We start from the raw sequence: 13,346 nt of genomic DNA, 5'->3' as shown, positions 1-13,346 counted from the left end.
TCCCCGGGGTCGCCTTCATGGGGACCCCCCTTATACGTATGTTGGAGCGTCACGACCTGTTCGCGATCTTCCAGCCGGTATTGCAGTTCACAATTGCTCTCTTGAAGTGTGAGGAGTTCGTGTCTGTGGTGGTCAAGTTCTTCCGCCTGTGCATCATGGGAGCGTTCCACTGTGTCCACTCAGTTCCAGTTCAGCTACTTTCCTTTTGAGTTCTTTAGATGTAGTGGCAATCTCCTGTCTAAGAATAGCAATATCTCCACGGAGTCCACAAACAAATGCTCCAGATACAACTTCGCTATCAGGATTGCGTCTTCCTCCACCTGTTCGTTTGCATTTGGTCTGTTATCTTCTGACATCCCTCCCAGGTATGCTCCTGCCTCTTTGCAAAGAGTTCCTTCAAGTTGCCTTCCTTTTTTACTTTGTCGTTGTGTCGGCAGGATTCCTTGCGTACAGGTGAGGCCACTAACATGGAGTCTGCGCAGCTTCCACCCTTCTACTCCAGGTTTTTCCTTTCACATATGATTATGCTTAGGATGTTCACTCTCTCCACCCTATGGGATCCCCTCGAGGGTATGCGCTTCAGGCAGCGGCACAGGGAGGGTACGGCCCGTTACTGCAGTTCACCCAGCGTCACGAGTGTCTCCTCAGTGCCTCAGGAGTTCTGGATGCCTTCGACTGTGTGATTCTGCTGGTGTAGGTGCTCTTTAAGAGAGCCTAGTCACTTTCTTATCTGTCCCTTCTCTAGTGGGCTATTCTCCGACCATACAGTTATTGTCCAGTTCTCCTCAGGGTCTGGTCCCTCACACAAGCATTCTGTTTGGTTCGCCTCAGGCAGGCCCTCGCTCACTGTGCCTCTGAGCTGCTTTATGTGGGCTGTGCTGCAAACCAGCCGTTGTCTCACATGTTGTCTCTATCTGTGATCCTTCTCTGTGTGGTGCTGCAGTGCTCAGCGCCTCTGATACTGGGGTGTGGGGGGGGGTGCAACACTTCCCGATGCATACGATTCTAGGCCACAACGCAGGTCCCGCCTTCCTATGGGACACACGTGTGCATTTGACCCGCAGGGGGGACCCCAGGCACCACGCGGTGACAGTTCGTCCTCTGGTCACCCCCACCCCCCGCTGGCCCCTCCTTGTAGGTCTCCCAAGTCCCAAAAATCGGCCCATGAGGCACGCTTTGAGCATCCCTTCGACCAGCGAGCAGCCAGGCCTACCAGCAAGTCCAGGCCGGCCACCACATGGAGCAGTCTTCAGCCGCCCCTTCTTCCTCCAATAGCACAGGAGGGGATGGGGGGGGGGGGGCACCTCATGACCCCAGTCGTCCGAAAAGGGTGTCTCAGCAGGGTACACTCACCCCCGCCGAAGCCCGCCAGCCCGTGCCTCACGCGGCCACTAACTTGGTTGGGGCCGCGTCCCACTACACGCCACTGTGTCACCCCACAGGCTCCTCTGGTCTTCCGAGTGACTCTCCTTCACTCCCAGGGCCCCTGACGACACTCCGGTGGTGCAGTGGGCACTCTAGGTGGCACCAGCCGCTTACTGCCTGATCGTGATTGCAGAGCTCCACTACAGTGCTCTTACCTCGCTGCCATCTTGGCTCCGCCCCCACAAGAAATATTTTAAAGGCGCAATGCTCCAGGAGTGTGATTGAGGACAAAGCGTGTCTTACACCTAACCTTGATCCAGAGCTCAAACTTTTTATTTTAACTGGGACGAGACCCTAGGAGAGGGCTGGAAAGATCATTAAAATCTTGCCAGGATTGCCTCCTGGATGTAGTTGGTTCATTGGCAAGAATAATAGATATGGTAGAGGAGGCTCACACTAATGGCCTCGCTGTAGACATAAATTTACCCAGGAGTTGGAGCCAAAGAGCCATGGTCCTCCCAGACAATGCTAATGCAGGCCTTAACACAGAAAGACCCAGAATTGAATTGTTTTGCCCCAAATCAACCCTAAGCTTGCTGATTTAGCCAAGAAAGCGCCTTCAGAGAACACTAAAGGCCTCTTTTTTTTGGGGGGGGGGGGGCAAGGGACAGGATTGAGACTCATAGTAAATATGTGGCAATATTTACTGCACTTGATAAAGCGCAAACTAACATGCGTAAGGTGTTTAACGCAGGTGCTTTTGCTAGGGTCGGCAGAAGGGGACTTTCTGCCAGCTGGTTTTCACAAAGGCCCCATTTTTCAAGCTACACTAGAGGTTCGTATATAGGATTGCAGCCAGGAACAACGGTGCCCTTCTACCCCCAAAGAGGTTGTTTCCAACGCAGAAAATGATTTACACTGCGAGGTCAAAACTCGCAATCATACCAGGGTGAGTACTATGATTTTTCCTGTTCCCTACAAAAGTGGGAGGGAGACTCAAACTTTTTCCCTATGTTTCGGAAACCATTACACAAGATCCATGGGTATTAGATACTGTCCAAGGGTTCAAAATAGAATTTTGGGGAGGACCCTTTCAACCCTAAAAAAAAAAAAAAAAAAAAAACCAACTCACAAGGGAACTAAGTTTATCCACCACTCAACAAAAAATTGTGGAAGAAGATGTGGCAACCTTATTACAGAAAGAAGCAATTCTAGAGGTACCTTTAGACCAGAGTTTTTGTAGGAACTTTATCCCTTGTGGAAAAAAAGGACAAGAGTTGGAGACCAGTGATAAACTTAAAAGAACTGAACATATTCTTAATTTACAGACATTTCAAGATGGAAGGGAGATCCATCTGTTGAGGGATATGTTGCTGGGGGGGGGGGGGGGGGGAGGGACTGGTTAAAGAAACTAGACCTGAAAGATGCTTATTTTACTCTCCCCATGGCCAAGGTATTTCAACCATACCTTCAATTTGCATGGCATTGTTGATTATTCTAATTCCAAGCACTTCCTTTTAACCTATCATCAGCTTCATGGTGTTTCACCACGGTAATGAGCGCAGTAGTTTCATAACTCAGAGAAAGAAGAGTTCTGATGATCATTTATTTAGACAACAGCCTTATTATGTCTCGATACGAAATGCAGATCATATTGGCTATGGACATGTATATTTCTCTCCTAACGAGTTTGTGCTTTATTGTAAACAAGGAGAAATCTGTTCTTATTCCTTCAAGTTGCCTAGGATTCATGGTAGACACCGTAAAAGTGATGTTTCTTTTACCCTTAAAGAAGATTACCAAAAAATTTGAAAGGAGATAAGATGCGTTCTCAAACGAGAAGCTTTTACCCCAAGGGAGTTAGCAAGACTTCCAAGTCTTCTTTCGTCATCTATTCAAGCAATATTTCCAGGCCCTTTACATTATCAGGCTTTGCAGATGTTAAAAGCCAAAGCCTTACAGGGAGGCTTGTGGTATGCAGACAAGGTGCTTCTAGATGGAGAATCAAGGACAGAGTTATCCTGGGGGTTGATGAAGCTGGAAGCATGGAATGGAAGAGCGGCCTTTGGCTGTACTCCGGAATTTATTCTGGAATTGGTCGCAAGCTTAGCTGGGTGGGGAGCACGTCTAGGTTCACAGGAAAATGGTGGCTTGTCGTCTCTTACAGAGAAACAGCATTATATAAACTACTTAGAATTGACAGTAGGGTTTATGCACTGATGAGTTTAAAATGTTTTTTTACAAGGCAGAGCAGTTGTGTTAAAAATGGACTATGTATCTGCAGTAGCAGAAATAAATCGCTTAGGTGGAACTCTGGATGTTCTGCCTGGACCACAAAATCAGTCTGAAGGCATACTATTTACCTGGGAAAGCAAACGTATCAGCAGGTGGAATTCAAGGTTCTTGAGGGACTTCAGAGCCTGGAAGCTGAATAACCTTCTTTTTATGAAACTAATGGAAATCTGTGGTCCTCTGGAAATAGACTTCTTTGCGAGCAGACTGACAACTCAACTGAAAACAGACTACAGCTGGATGCCAGACCAGGGTGCCAGGTGGTTAAAGCTTTCCTTCAGTCCTGGAAAGGGATAAAAGGTTATTAATTTCCCCCATTTGCTATGATTCAGAGGGTTCTGACAAGAGAAATACTCCCCAGTTCTAGCAACTCCGTTTTGGAACTCTCAGGCATGGTCCCCAGTGACACTGGAATTAGCCTACGACATGGATGGAGAAGAACATCCGCTAGTTCTGAATAGAACTTTGAACCGTCTTGCATGGAGAGTATCAAGAGATCTAAAGAAATGTCAGGCCTTTCAAGATCAGCTCAAGAACTCTTGGAGGAATCCTGGGTTCCAGGTACCCACTCTGAGTATTAAGGATTATTTGGGTTTCTTGGTGCTTGGAAAGGAATTTGGATCCTGTGAAGGCACCTAGAATAGAAGTTAACTTTCTTGTAGAAAGATTTAAGAAAGGCCTTAGTTACAGAACTAAGAACTGTTATAGGTTGGCAATTTCTGCAGGTCATAGTCTTAATAACAACCGAACAGTAGATAAGTATGTATTGGTCTACAGGGTACTCAAAAGTATTAGGCTGAGGAGACCTCCTAAAGCTAGATATAGATCATTGTGGGATATTAATCTGAATCTATGTGTTGTTTCCGGGTCTAATAACAAATATTTCGACATGAAAAGGCTATGAAATGAGCTTCTTTACTCTATTTGATATCTTGTAGACACAGGTCAGATGTTAAGCCATTGGAAGTAAGTAATAAAGTTTATGATGCTTTTGGAGTTACCTTTAAAATTAGTAAAGGACAAAAAACAATGGCTGGTACTATTTTTTATCCAAGTTTTGATTCTTGTCGAAAACTGTGTCATGAGCTGCACAAAAAGATTATGATGCAGAATGAGTGCATTTCAACTGGATATAACTGAACTTTTGATTTCCTATGTTAAACCTTTCAAAGCAGTTACTACAGCTACAATAGCTAGATAGGTAAAATAGGCAATGCAGTCCGCAGAAATCGATTTACAGAAGTATCAAGCTCATTTCATGAGGGGTGCTATGGCGAGTCAAGTGTTTTTAAAACGGGGTAAATTGGAGAATATTTTGAGAGAAGCAGGCTGGTCTAATTCCTCCACCTTTGTGAAACATTACCTTAAACCAATTGAACACACATCTGATGTGGTACTGAAGAGATCCAACATGCATAATGGAAGCCTCCGGTCTTGTAATGAAATAGTGATTCTCCAAATAAAATGACTAAAGAAACTAAAATTCACTCAAGACACAGAAGCTGACATTATCCTACCCACTCAACCCCTGAAATTTGTTTGACACAAAAAAACAAAAAAGGAAGAAGAAGGAGGAAGACAAAGTGTTTATACCTACATTTATCAAAATATATGATGGTTATTTAGAGAATATTTATTAACCTAAATTGTATACAAGTATTTTGAAATTTTTATCTCAAATGTTTGATTTCAAAGTTTTGCCTAAACAGAGAATAAATGTTTGTTATAAATTGTATTATAATCTTGTTTCTTTTTTTCTTAATTTCAGTGAATTCTCACTAGGACAGGTTTAAGTTTGGTTTGTTTGATATTCTACATCTGATGTGGCTTTCTTTGGAGCACTGTTTAGTTTCCTTTCATCTTTGTGAAATGCAGCATTTAAAAAGAGGCAGACTGTTAACTGCACACTCTATTCATATGTTGGGATGGTTCTGTTCTGGAGTGTTGTTGCCCCGTGATGTAAACTCCTAAATGCTGTGTGGAGTAGCATTAAAGGAATAATGCATAAGGTCAGCCTCCGTGTCTATCAAAACTTAGATTCTCTTGTCATTTTATTTGGAGAATTGTTATTCTGCCTTAGTTGAGCCAAGCTGGAATTTAAAATAACAAAGTTCCCTTGCTGCAGACAGTGTGCAGGCGCAGCTGAATGTGTCCCAGTGTCTGAAAATTACAGCTGGACCAGTTCAGCATAATTTAGTGGGGCACAGCTTCTTTGCAGGGTGGACAACATCTACCATGTGAAATTAGTGGACAGACTCAGTCTACCTGTGTGAACCCCTGACTTGTGCCCAGCCCTCCATGGGAGAATAATTAGAGCTAAATATAGAATTTACCTGCCTTTACAGGGGTTGTGTTTTTGCAGGCTTTGACGCTTGCTCTCCGGCTTGTGATGAAAGGTTGAATTTTCACACACAATGGTAAGAACTGCCATTGGGCACCACCTCCCTCCTTCTAGTGGCCACTTCCTAAATACCAGTGGCCTCACCATGGAGCCCCTTTATTAGTATTAGTTCTTTTTCTTTTGCTTTCTGCTCACTGGTATATTAGTGAAAGTGGGAGTCTGCTTTTGCCCTCATTTCAGTGGCATTCTGAAGTGTGTGTGTAGTCACACTTGCTTACTTAAAATACTGTTAGAGGTGCTTCTGACAAAACCTGAAACTTCTGAAGCTGTCAAATTGAGTCCTGATGTTAACACAAAACTCCTACTTTTGTCATATTCCTGAGCCTTGCTGCTGTCACTGAGTCTTGCTTTCAGTGCCTGCAGTTCTTAAAGCTGCCATTCCCTGCAACTCGTGCTCTTGTGCCTGCAAATGAGTGTTGCTGCTATCATATACTGTGGGTTCCTGCGGTTGTCACAGAGTATTGCCGTCAATGTATATAACTCATGACAGTGTCCTGGTTCTTCAGGTCATCATGCATAATGCCGACATCCACTGGCGATCCAGTATTCAGTCCTTCTGCTACCACCTCTCGAGGCTCGATTGCAGCAGGCAATCCCCAAACTGAATAGGGTGGATGTGTGAAGCGTAAGGCCTGTGAGAACAGGTCAACTTCAAAAAGGTACAGGAGGAGGGATTTCCTTCAGCAGCCTCAAGCTCCAGTCACAGTTACATCAGAAGACAAAATGTCAAATGTGTAAAAAATCTCCGAGACTGCTAGTTAGTCCTTCCATCTTCCTGCAAGGGATCATCAGCCATCTGTTCAGGGGGAGGAACATGAGCTCCTGGTGTTGTCTACCAGCTGGAGCTACAGCATCCCAGTGTCAGGGGATGGCAGGTCCATGGGCATGCTCACACCATCCCACATACATGGGTCTATGCTCATATGTTTCAATATAATCCTGCAGAAGTGTCTTGTGCTGTTGATGGTCACCATAAAAAGACGTATTCTAGGTTTTTTTCCACAGCTTCAGTTCCTTCATAAACATGGTTGACAAATCTACCATAACGAGTTTATGGTGCAGCATGTGCACATTTAAATTTTGGCATATTTAGCTAATCCTCTTCTTTCAGAGAAAAATAAAATGTGACCGAGTGCATGTTTGGCCTAGGCATGTGTTTGCATTTTTGAAAGATATTTAACCTGCAGGTCTAAACAGCAACTGACTAACTTTATAGTTGTCATTTGCAATCTTGGCTTCTTTGTGTGACAAAACTGCACAGCCATTTCAAGAAAGGATTGCAGGGCCAAAAAAGTGAAAGGTTGTGTCAACCCTTTGTATTTTATATTATAGAAAATACCACAGCAAAAAAATTTTTTTTTTAAAAGTACTTATCTTCTGGACTATGATCTGTTCGGTAAAATGAGAAGCATCAGTATTAATAAACAATTACTGGTAAATACATAAATATTAATGTTACACTTTAACCCATAGTGCATTTGCACATAGACAGACCTGAACCTTAAACAAGAGATAATGTAATCAAGGTGCAGGCCCTGTATAATAACTAGATAACACAAAAATGTACATCCAGTCTTTTCAATAGACAGCATGGCCAGGTCGCCGGAAGCACCGCCAACAGGCTGGCGGTGCTTCATATGGCATTCCGACCGCAGCTGTAAAGCCGCGGTCGCCCAGCCGGGTCCGGCGGTTTCCCGCCAGATTACCCCCGGCTGGGAGAATCCTCCATGGCGGCGCTGCAAGCAGCGCCGCCATGGGGATTCCGACCCCCTTCCCGCCAGCCTGTTTCTGGCGGTTTTCACCGCCAGAAACAGGATGGCAGGAACGGGTGTCGTGGGGCCCCTGGGGGCCCCTGCACTGCCCATCCCACTGGCATGGGCAGTGCAGGGGCCCCCTAACAGGGCCCCAGCATGATTTTCACTGTCTGCATAGCAGACAGTGAAAATCGCGACTGGTGCAACTGCACCCGTCGCACCCCTGCAACACCGCTGGCTCCATTCGGAGCCGGCTTCAATGTTGCAGGGCCTTTCCCGCTGGGCCGGCGGGCGCTCCCTTGGCGGGCGCCCGCCGGCCCAGCGGGAAAGTCTGAATGGCCTCCGCAGGCTTTTGACCGCGGAGCGGCCAAGTGGCGGTTCCTGCTTGGCGGGCGGTGCCCGCCGCCCGCCAATGTAGGAATGACCCCCATAATGCCAATTGGAAAATATAAAAAAGAATTGTGTGTTCACGAGAATTGGTGAAAGTTAACTTTTAGAGCATTTTCAACTCTTAACCTTTTTGAGATTTTTTTAATGTCAACTAAGGAAGAAAATGTAGTGTAATAAGTAAGTCAATCTGAGCACGTGGTTTTGAATGCACAGTGGCACTTCTCTGGAAATTCTGCAGTTCTGGGCAAATCACTTTATCGGTTATAATGGTGTGATTGCGTGTAACTGGATAATTGAAAGATTTAAACCCTGTCTTGATGTATGCAGTCTTACTGCCCAAAATGTAAACACTCCGGTACTTGTCTGTGCTATATAAATATAAACACAAACATGTTTTGCACTGTTTAGTTATCCTACTTTTACCATTCTGCAAATGCCCCTTCCTTTTGAGATCTTTGTGAACCCCTCATTTTATGACATTCCAATAGAAGCTATCTACATGTTGGTGGTAAGCACCACTCATCAGCTACGGGACACACTTTGCTACAACCCGTAGGTTCGCTCACATGGTTCCTCCCAAAAAAACTAAAAACCACATTGGTTCATTGTTTTCTCTATATAGTAATTTAATTGAGGACTGCACATACACTGAAAGTTCACTTCATTATTTTCACCATCCAATCATTTTAAAGCTCATGAAATTTCGTCTTTGACACTGTAAATTAATGTTGCTTCATGAGACGAACATAAAAAAAAACGATGCATTTCGGCCCATCTGACCCTTCTTCAGGGGTGCCTGAAAACAAAAATGCACAACGTCACCTGAAGGAACTTCTGTACACAACCCCTACACTTTGCCACCCTGGTGACATACATGCTGTTCTCTGAAGGAAAAAAATGAATTAAAAAAACAAATAGAAAAAACAAAAATAGCAACCTCAGGACATGATTAAAATCAGAAACCGATGCACACGTGTCCATGCATGCTCTCATGCAAAACCCCATGAAAAGGCTACCACATTGTTAGAATAGTGAGTAATCCTCTGTAAGGATCAACAGAAAGTATTAAGAACGGAAAAATTCGTACTACGCTCTCAACATGCATCTGTGACTATCCAAAGCCAAAATCTGCTTTATATTGATACAACCATAGCCAAAAGGCTTGGAGGAACCATGAGAGCGAAGCTATAAGAAGTGTGTCAGGTAGCTAGTGAGTGGGGCTCACCATCAGCACGGAGAGTAGCTCAGTTATTGATCGCACACAACAACAAAAATCATAACAGTTTTGAAAAAAAAAAAAATAAGGAAGAAGAGGAGTCCGCTAACCGAACATAGCTAGCACTAATTCCAAAAGAAGTCCCATATAATTTTATCTCAGGTCACATTCCACATCTTTAATACGGTTCCTAAAAGTCTACTTCTCGAAGTCTGTCAGAGCACTTTCTTGTGTATATTAGGAGATCCGCCATACACAGCCTCTTGTTCCAGGAAAAGTTTAGTTTATTATGTGTTATACGTTGCTTTAAATAAGGCTGCAGTGCCTTCTTTAAGTATCAAACATGCACCCGACTCTCTCTGTACCAAACAATTTGCTCACATCCAATGCTCGCAGGCCTGGTGGAACTCTAAAAGCTTCAACTTTGCTTAGCGTCTTACTGGAAATTATTGGCAAAGCCAACAGATTGGGCAGTATTTTGCTGAAGCATGAAAATACACATAAGCATAAATGCTGCTTGCACATTAAAGGCAAGTATATGGGCAATGTGTACTCTTCCACTGGCTCTGAGAACATCTTTGCCCACATCGTGTGAAGTGGCAGCTCCACCACTATGGCTTGAAGTACTGCTCTGTAGACACATGCAGCCTTTCTGTGGTGATGCTCTTCACAACAGCATAGTCTCCGGCCCGGAGTACACAACAGACATAAAGAAACATGATGTTTCTCCATCAGCCCAAATGAAAGTGTGATCAAGAAAAGACCAAAAGGTGGGTCTCATCTGAAGGGCCTGTTCAATTTGCATGACAGAATCTGCATTTGCACTCCTCAACCCTACTTTCTACCAAAGGAAATATACTTCAGGAAGTCTAAACAGCAGGCTCTTCAGAACAAAAACTTCACTGAATTTCTAGATGGAGACCAGTCACCATTATCCACACATGTTTCTTAATTAACCACCCTAATTTTCAGGAAGCCCACCACCAGACATCATTGCCAACATTTTAAGGGCCAGATGTAGGAAGGGTTTTGAGAGTCGCAAACGGCAAAAAACGCCGTTTGCGAGGCGCAAAAGCCTCTCCGCGATGCAGAAATGCATTTTGCGAGTCATTTGCGACCGCAAAAGCAGTCGCAAATGAACTCGCAGTTACCATCCACTTGAAGTGGATGGTAACTCATTCGCAAACGGGAAGGGATCCCCATGGGACCCCTTCCCCTTTGTGAATGATCACAAAAACATTTTTTCAGAGCAGGTAGTGGTCCTATGGACCACTGCCTGCTCTGAAAAATATCTAAACAAAAGGTTTCGGTTTTTTTTTTCTAAGTGCAGCTCGTTTTCCTTTAAGGAAAACGGGCTGCAGATAGAAAAAAAAACTGCTTTATTAAAAAGCAGTCACGGACATGGTGGTCTGCTGTCTCCAGCAGGCCACCATCGCCGTGAGTGCCCATACTCGCAATGGGGTCGCAAACAGCGACCCACCTCATTAATATTAATTAGGTGGGTCTTTGCGACCCCATTGCGAGTCGCAGAAGGTGTCTGAGACACCTTTCTGCATGGCAAATTGCGAGTTGCAATTTGCGAGTCGCACGGACTCGCAAATTGCAAGTCGCAATTTCCCTTTTTCCTACATCTGGCCCTAAATGCTTACATTTGTTACCCATATACAAGGTCACTGGAATTACGGGGCAAGGAATGACCACATTTTGTGGCAAGAAAATGCAAATTATGCGACAAATCAGCACATTCTGTTATAGTATCAGTTCATTATTTTCACATTAACACTGTCTGGTCAAAAGTTTCACCTTATTAGATAAATTTTAACATCAAGCTACAGTCAACCTTTGTGAAGGGCCTTCCATTGTGCGGCAATATGTTTTGCCACGTTTTTAGTAACTTAATCAGTTTGCTATAGAAACAATTTTTAGTTAAAATCTGAAATTACGCAGATGATGGTGGAGTATGTGGCAAATCCATAATTATGCAAAAACACAGCAGATGCAGAATTCCAGTGGCCCTGCCCATATATTTTCTGCCATTGCTATGATAAAGAGTTTACTGCTGCCTTGTGCTCCTAATATTGCCCTACGTATGTGTCTAACCAATACCCAACGTCCTCTAGCTCATCTATTAATCCCACCAACTACGTGCATGTTTATCATATCCTCACTCGTGTTAACAAACAACTCTTATTAATTTCATCACAAGAACCTGCACTGAGTCAATGGAATGGTTTGCTTGGGCATCCAAGACTAATCCCAACACTCAACAATAACCAATTATACTGGACTCACCACTCACCTTTGGTTCCAGATTAGCATGACGGCCAGGACGCGCCTCAACACCTTGTCAGTGGAAGTAAGCGCTATATAAAGGCAATACTTCTAACCTAAGTAAATTGCTTTTGACACCCTTTTCCCCAGAGCACTGCCCGTGACCCCATATACTTGCCCACATAAAGTTCCACCTTTTTCTGGGACAACCTCTTGTCCTGACTTTAGAGCAATGCTCATTTTCTGCGCAAGAGCCTGGGTACTGCAGAGTTGTGCTCTTTGCTCAAATCACATTTGAGCTTCTACCAACCGTTTTGTACAATTCCTTTGTGCCCTGCCTCTATGTCCATAGTGTTATACCTTCTTGTGTCTGAACCCTTGCTGCTCTCAGCCTTGATAACCCTTTCCCACACTACCAATGCCCACCTTGCCGTAAGTTCATCTGCATCGCTCCCTGGAATACTTTCCCACCACCACCTAATGTTCCTAGTCTAAGATCATAATATGCCAAAATTACCAGTTACGTGAAGTTTCTCCGCTTGTGTGACACATCTTCCGTTTGTGATCAGAACCCATTTTACACTGTAATCAAAAAATCTAATTTTTACTGTGGAAAATAAGCATGACACATGACGCTGTAGGGATACTCTACAAAAACGGTCAAGGACTTGACACGGGAGACCAGGGCACTGCAACGAAAGCACCTGGCGGAAACCGCAAGGAGAGAGCCAGGTAAACGCAAAAGAAACTAACCCCCACGTACTCCTTACCGACTCCTCCGGAGACCCTCGGTCTCGTCATAGCAACCGCCCAGGACGTCGACGTCACAGTCAGCGACGTCTTGCCTTAAAAAGCGCAGACCTCCATCGGTTCACTCCAGTCTTTCAACTAACGTCCAGTGGTAGAGGGAAAAGCCAGAGAGAGCCGTGCAACGCGCAAACTACGTACATGTCATGTGACATTGTTGATCCAGGAAGAGGCTTGAAACACAACGCAGAATCTCTCCAGCAAGAGTCTACTTGCTAGAGTCATATCGTCTAACGAGAGGCTTGGAACGCACAGTTGTGTCTTTCCTCGTGACTAATGGAATTGTTATGATTCAGAGCGTGGCAGGACAAAGGCAGCATTACTACTAAAAATGCCAACGAAGCAGGCAAAGTTCCCCCTACATTATTTTCCCCATGCAAGGTATGTATTCATTCATTTAGGTGTGGTGTACAGTACAAAAGAAGCAAAACAAATTACAACGTTGGCCGTTTTGGCCTGAAGAGCTGTTATGCAAGATTCACAACCTTATGTTTTGAAAAAATAAATAAGAATACAGGCGCATGTATGTGTAAACAGGTACTTCTGATTATTTCTCTACACACTTTGGTCTAATTAAGTGTCATTCACGATTTGCTTTTTCCCACCCCAGTCTACAACATGGGACAGTGGATCAGTCAACTGCAGCTACTGGCTCTCAATGACATTTTATTGCTGTACGACTGGCCCTTAAAATAAGTGCACTGCAGTGTAAGGGTTGGTATCCCAATCTCTGCTTTAATTGATCACATCCTACCTTCAAAACAGAACCAATCAATCAGGGGATTTGTATAGCGCAGCTAATCACCTGTGGGGGTCTCAAGGTGCTGGGGGAAGCAAGAGGGGGGAGGAG

General features: G+C 44.3%; 1 protein-coding gene across 2 annotated transcripts in view; it reads right to left on the bottom strand.

Moving 5' to 3' along the window:
* The window catches only part of JOSD1 (Josephin domain containing 1), an 85,361-nt gene extending 72,728 nt beyond the window's left edge, over nt 1–12,633 (bottom strand). The window contains exon 1 of one of the 2 annotated variants that reach the window (XM_069231316.1): nt 12,453–12,633. The gene's annotated coding sequence lies outside the window, so the exon portion shown is untranslated. The remainder of the gene's footprint in view (nt 1–12,452) is intronic. The other variant, XM_069231315.1, reaches the window with a different exon arrangement.
* Nucleotides 12,634–13,346: the final 713 nt, after the last annotated feature.

Source organism: Pleurodeles waltl, chromosome 4_2, assembly GCF_031143425.1.
Source record: "Pleurodeles waltl isolate 20211129_DDA chromosome 4_2, aPleWal1.hap1.20221129, whole genome shotgun sequence".
Taxonomy (NCBI): domain Eukaryota; kingdom Metazoa; phylum Chordata; class Amphibia; order Caudata; family Salamandridae; genus Pleurodeles; species Pleurodeles waltl.
The sequence above is the reverse complement of the archived record's forward strand: the minus strand, read 5'-3'. Positions and strand labels throughout refer to the sequence as shown.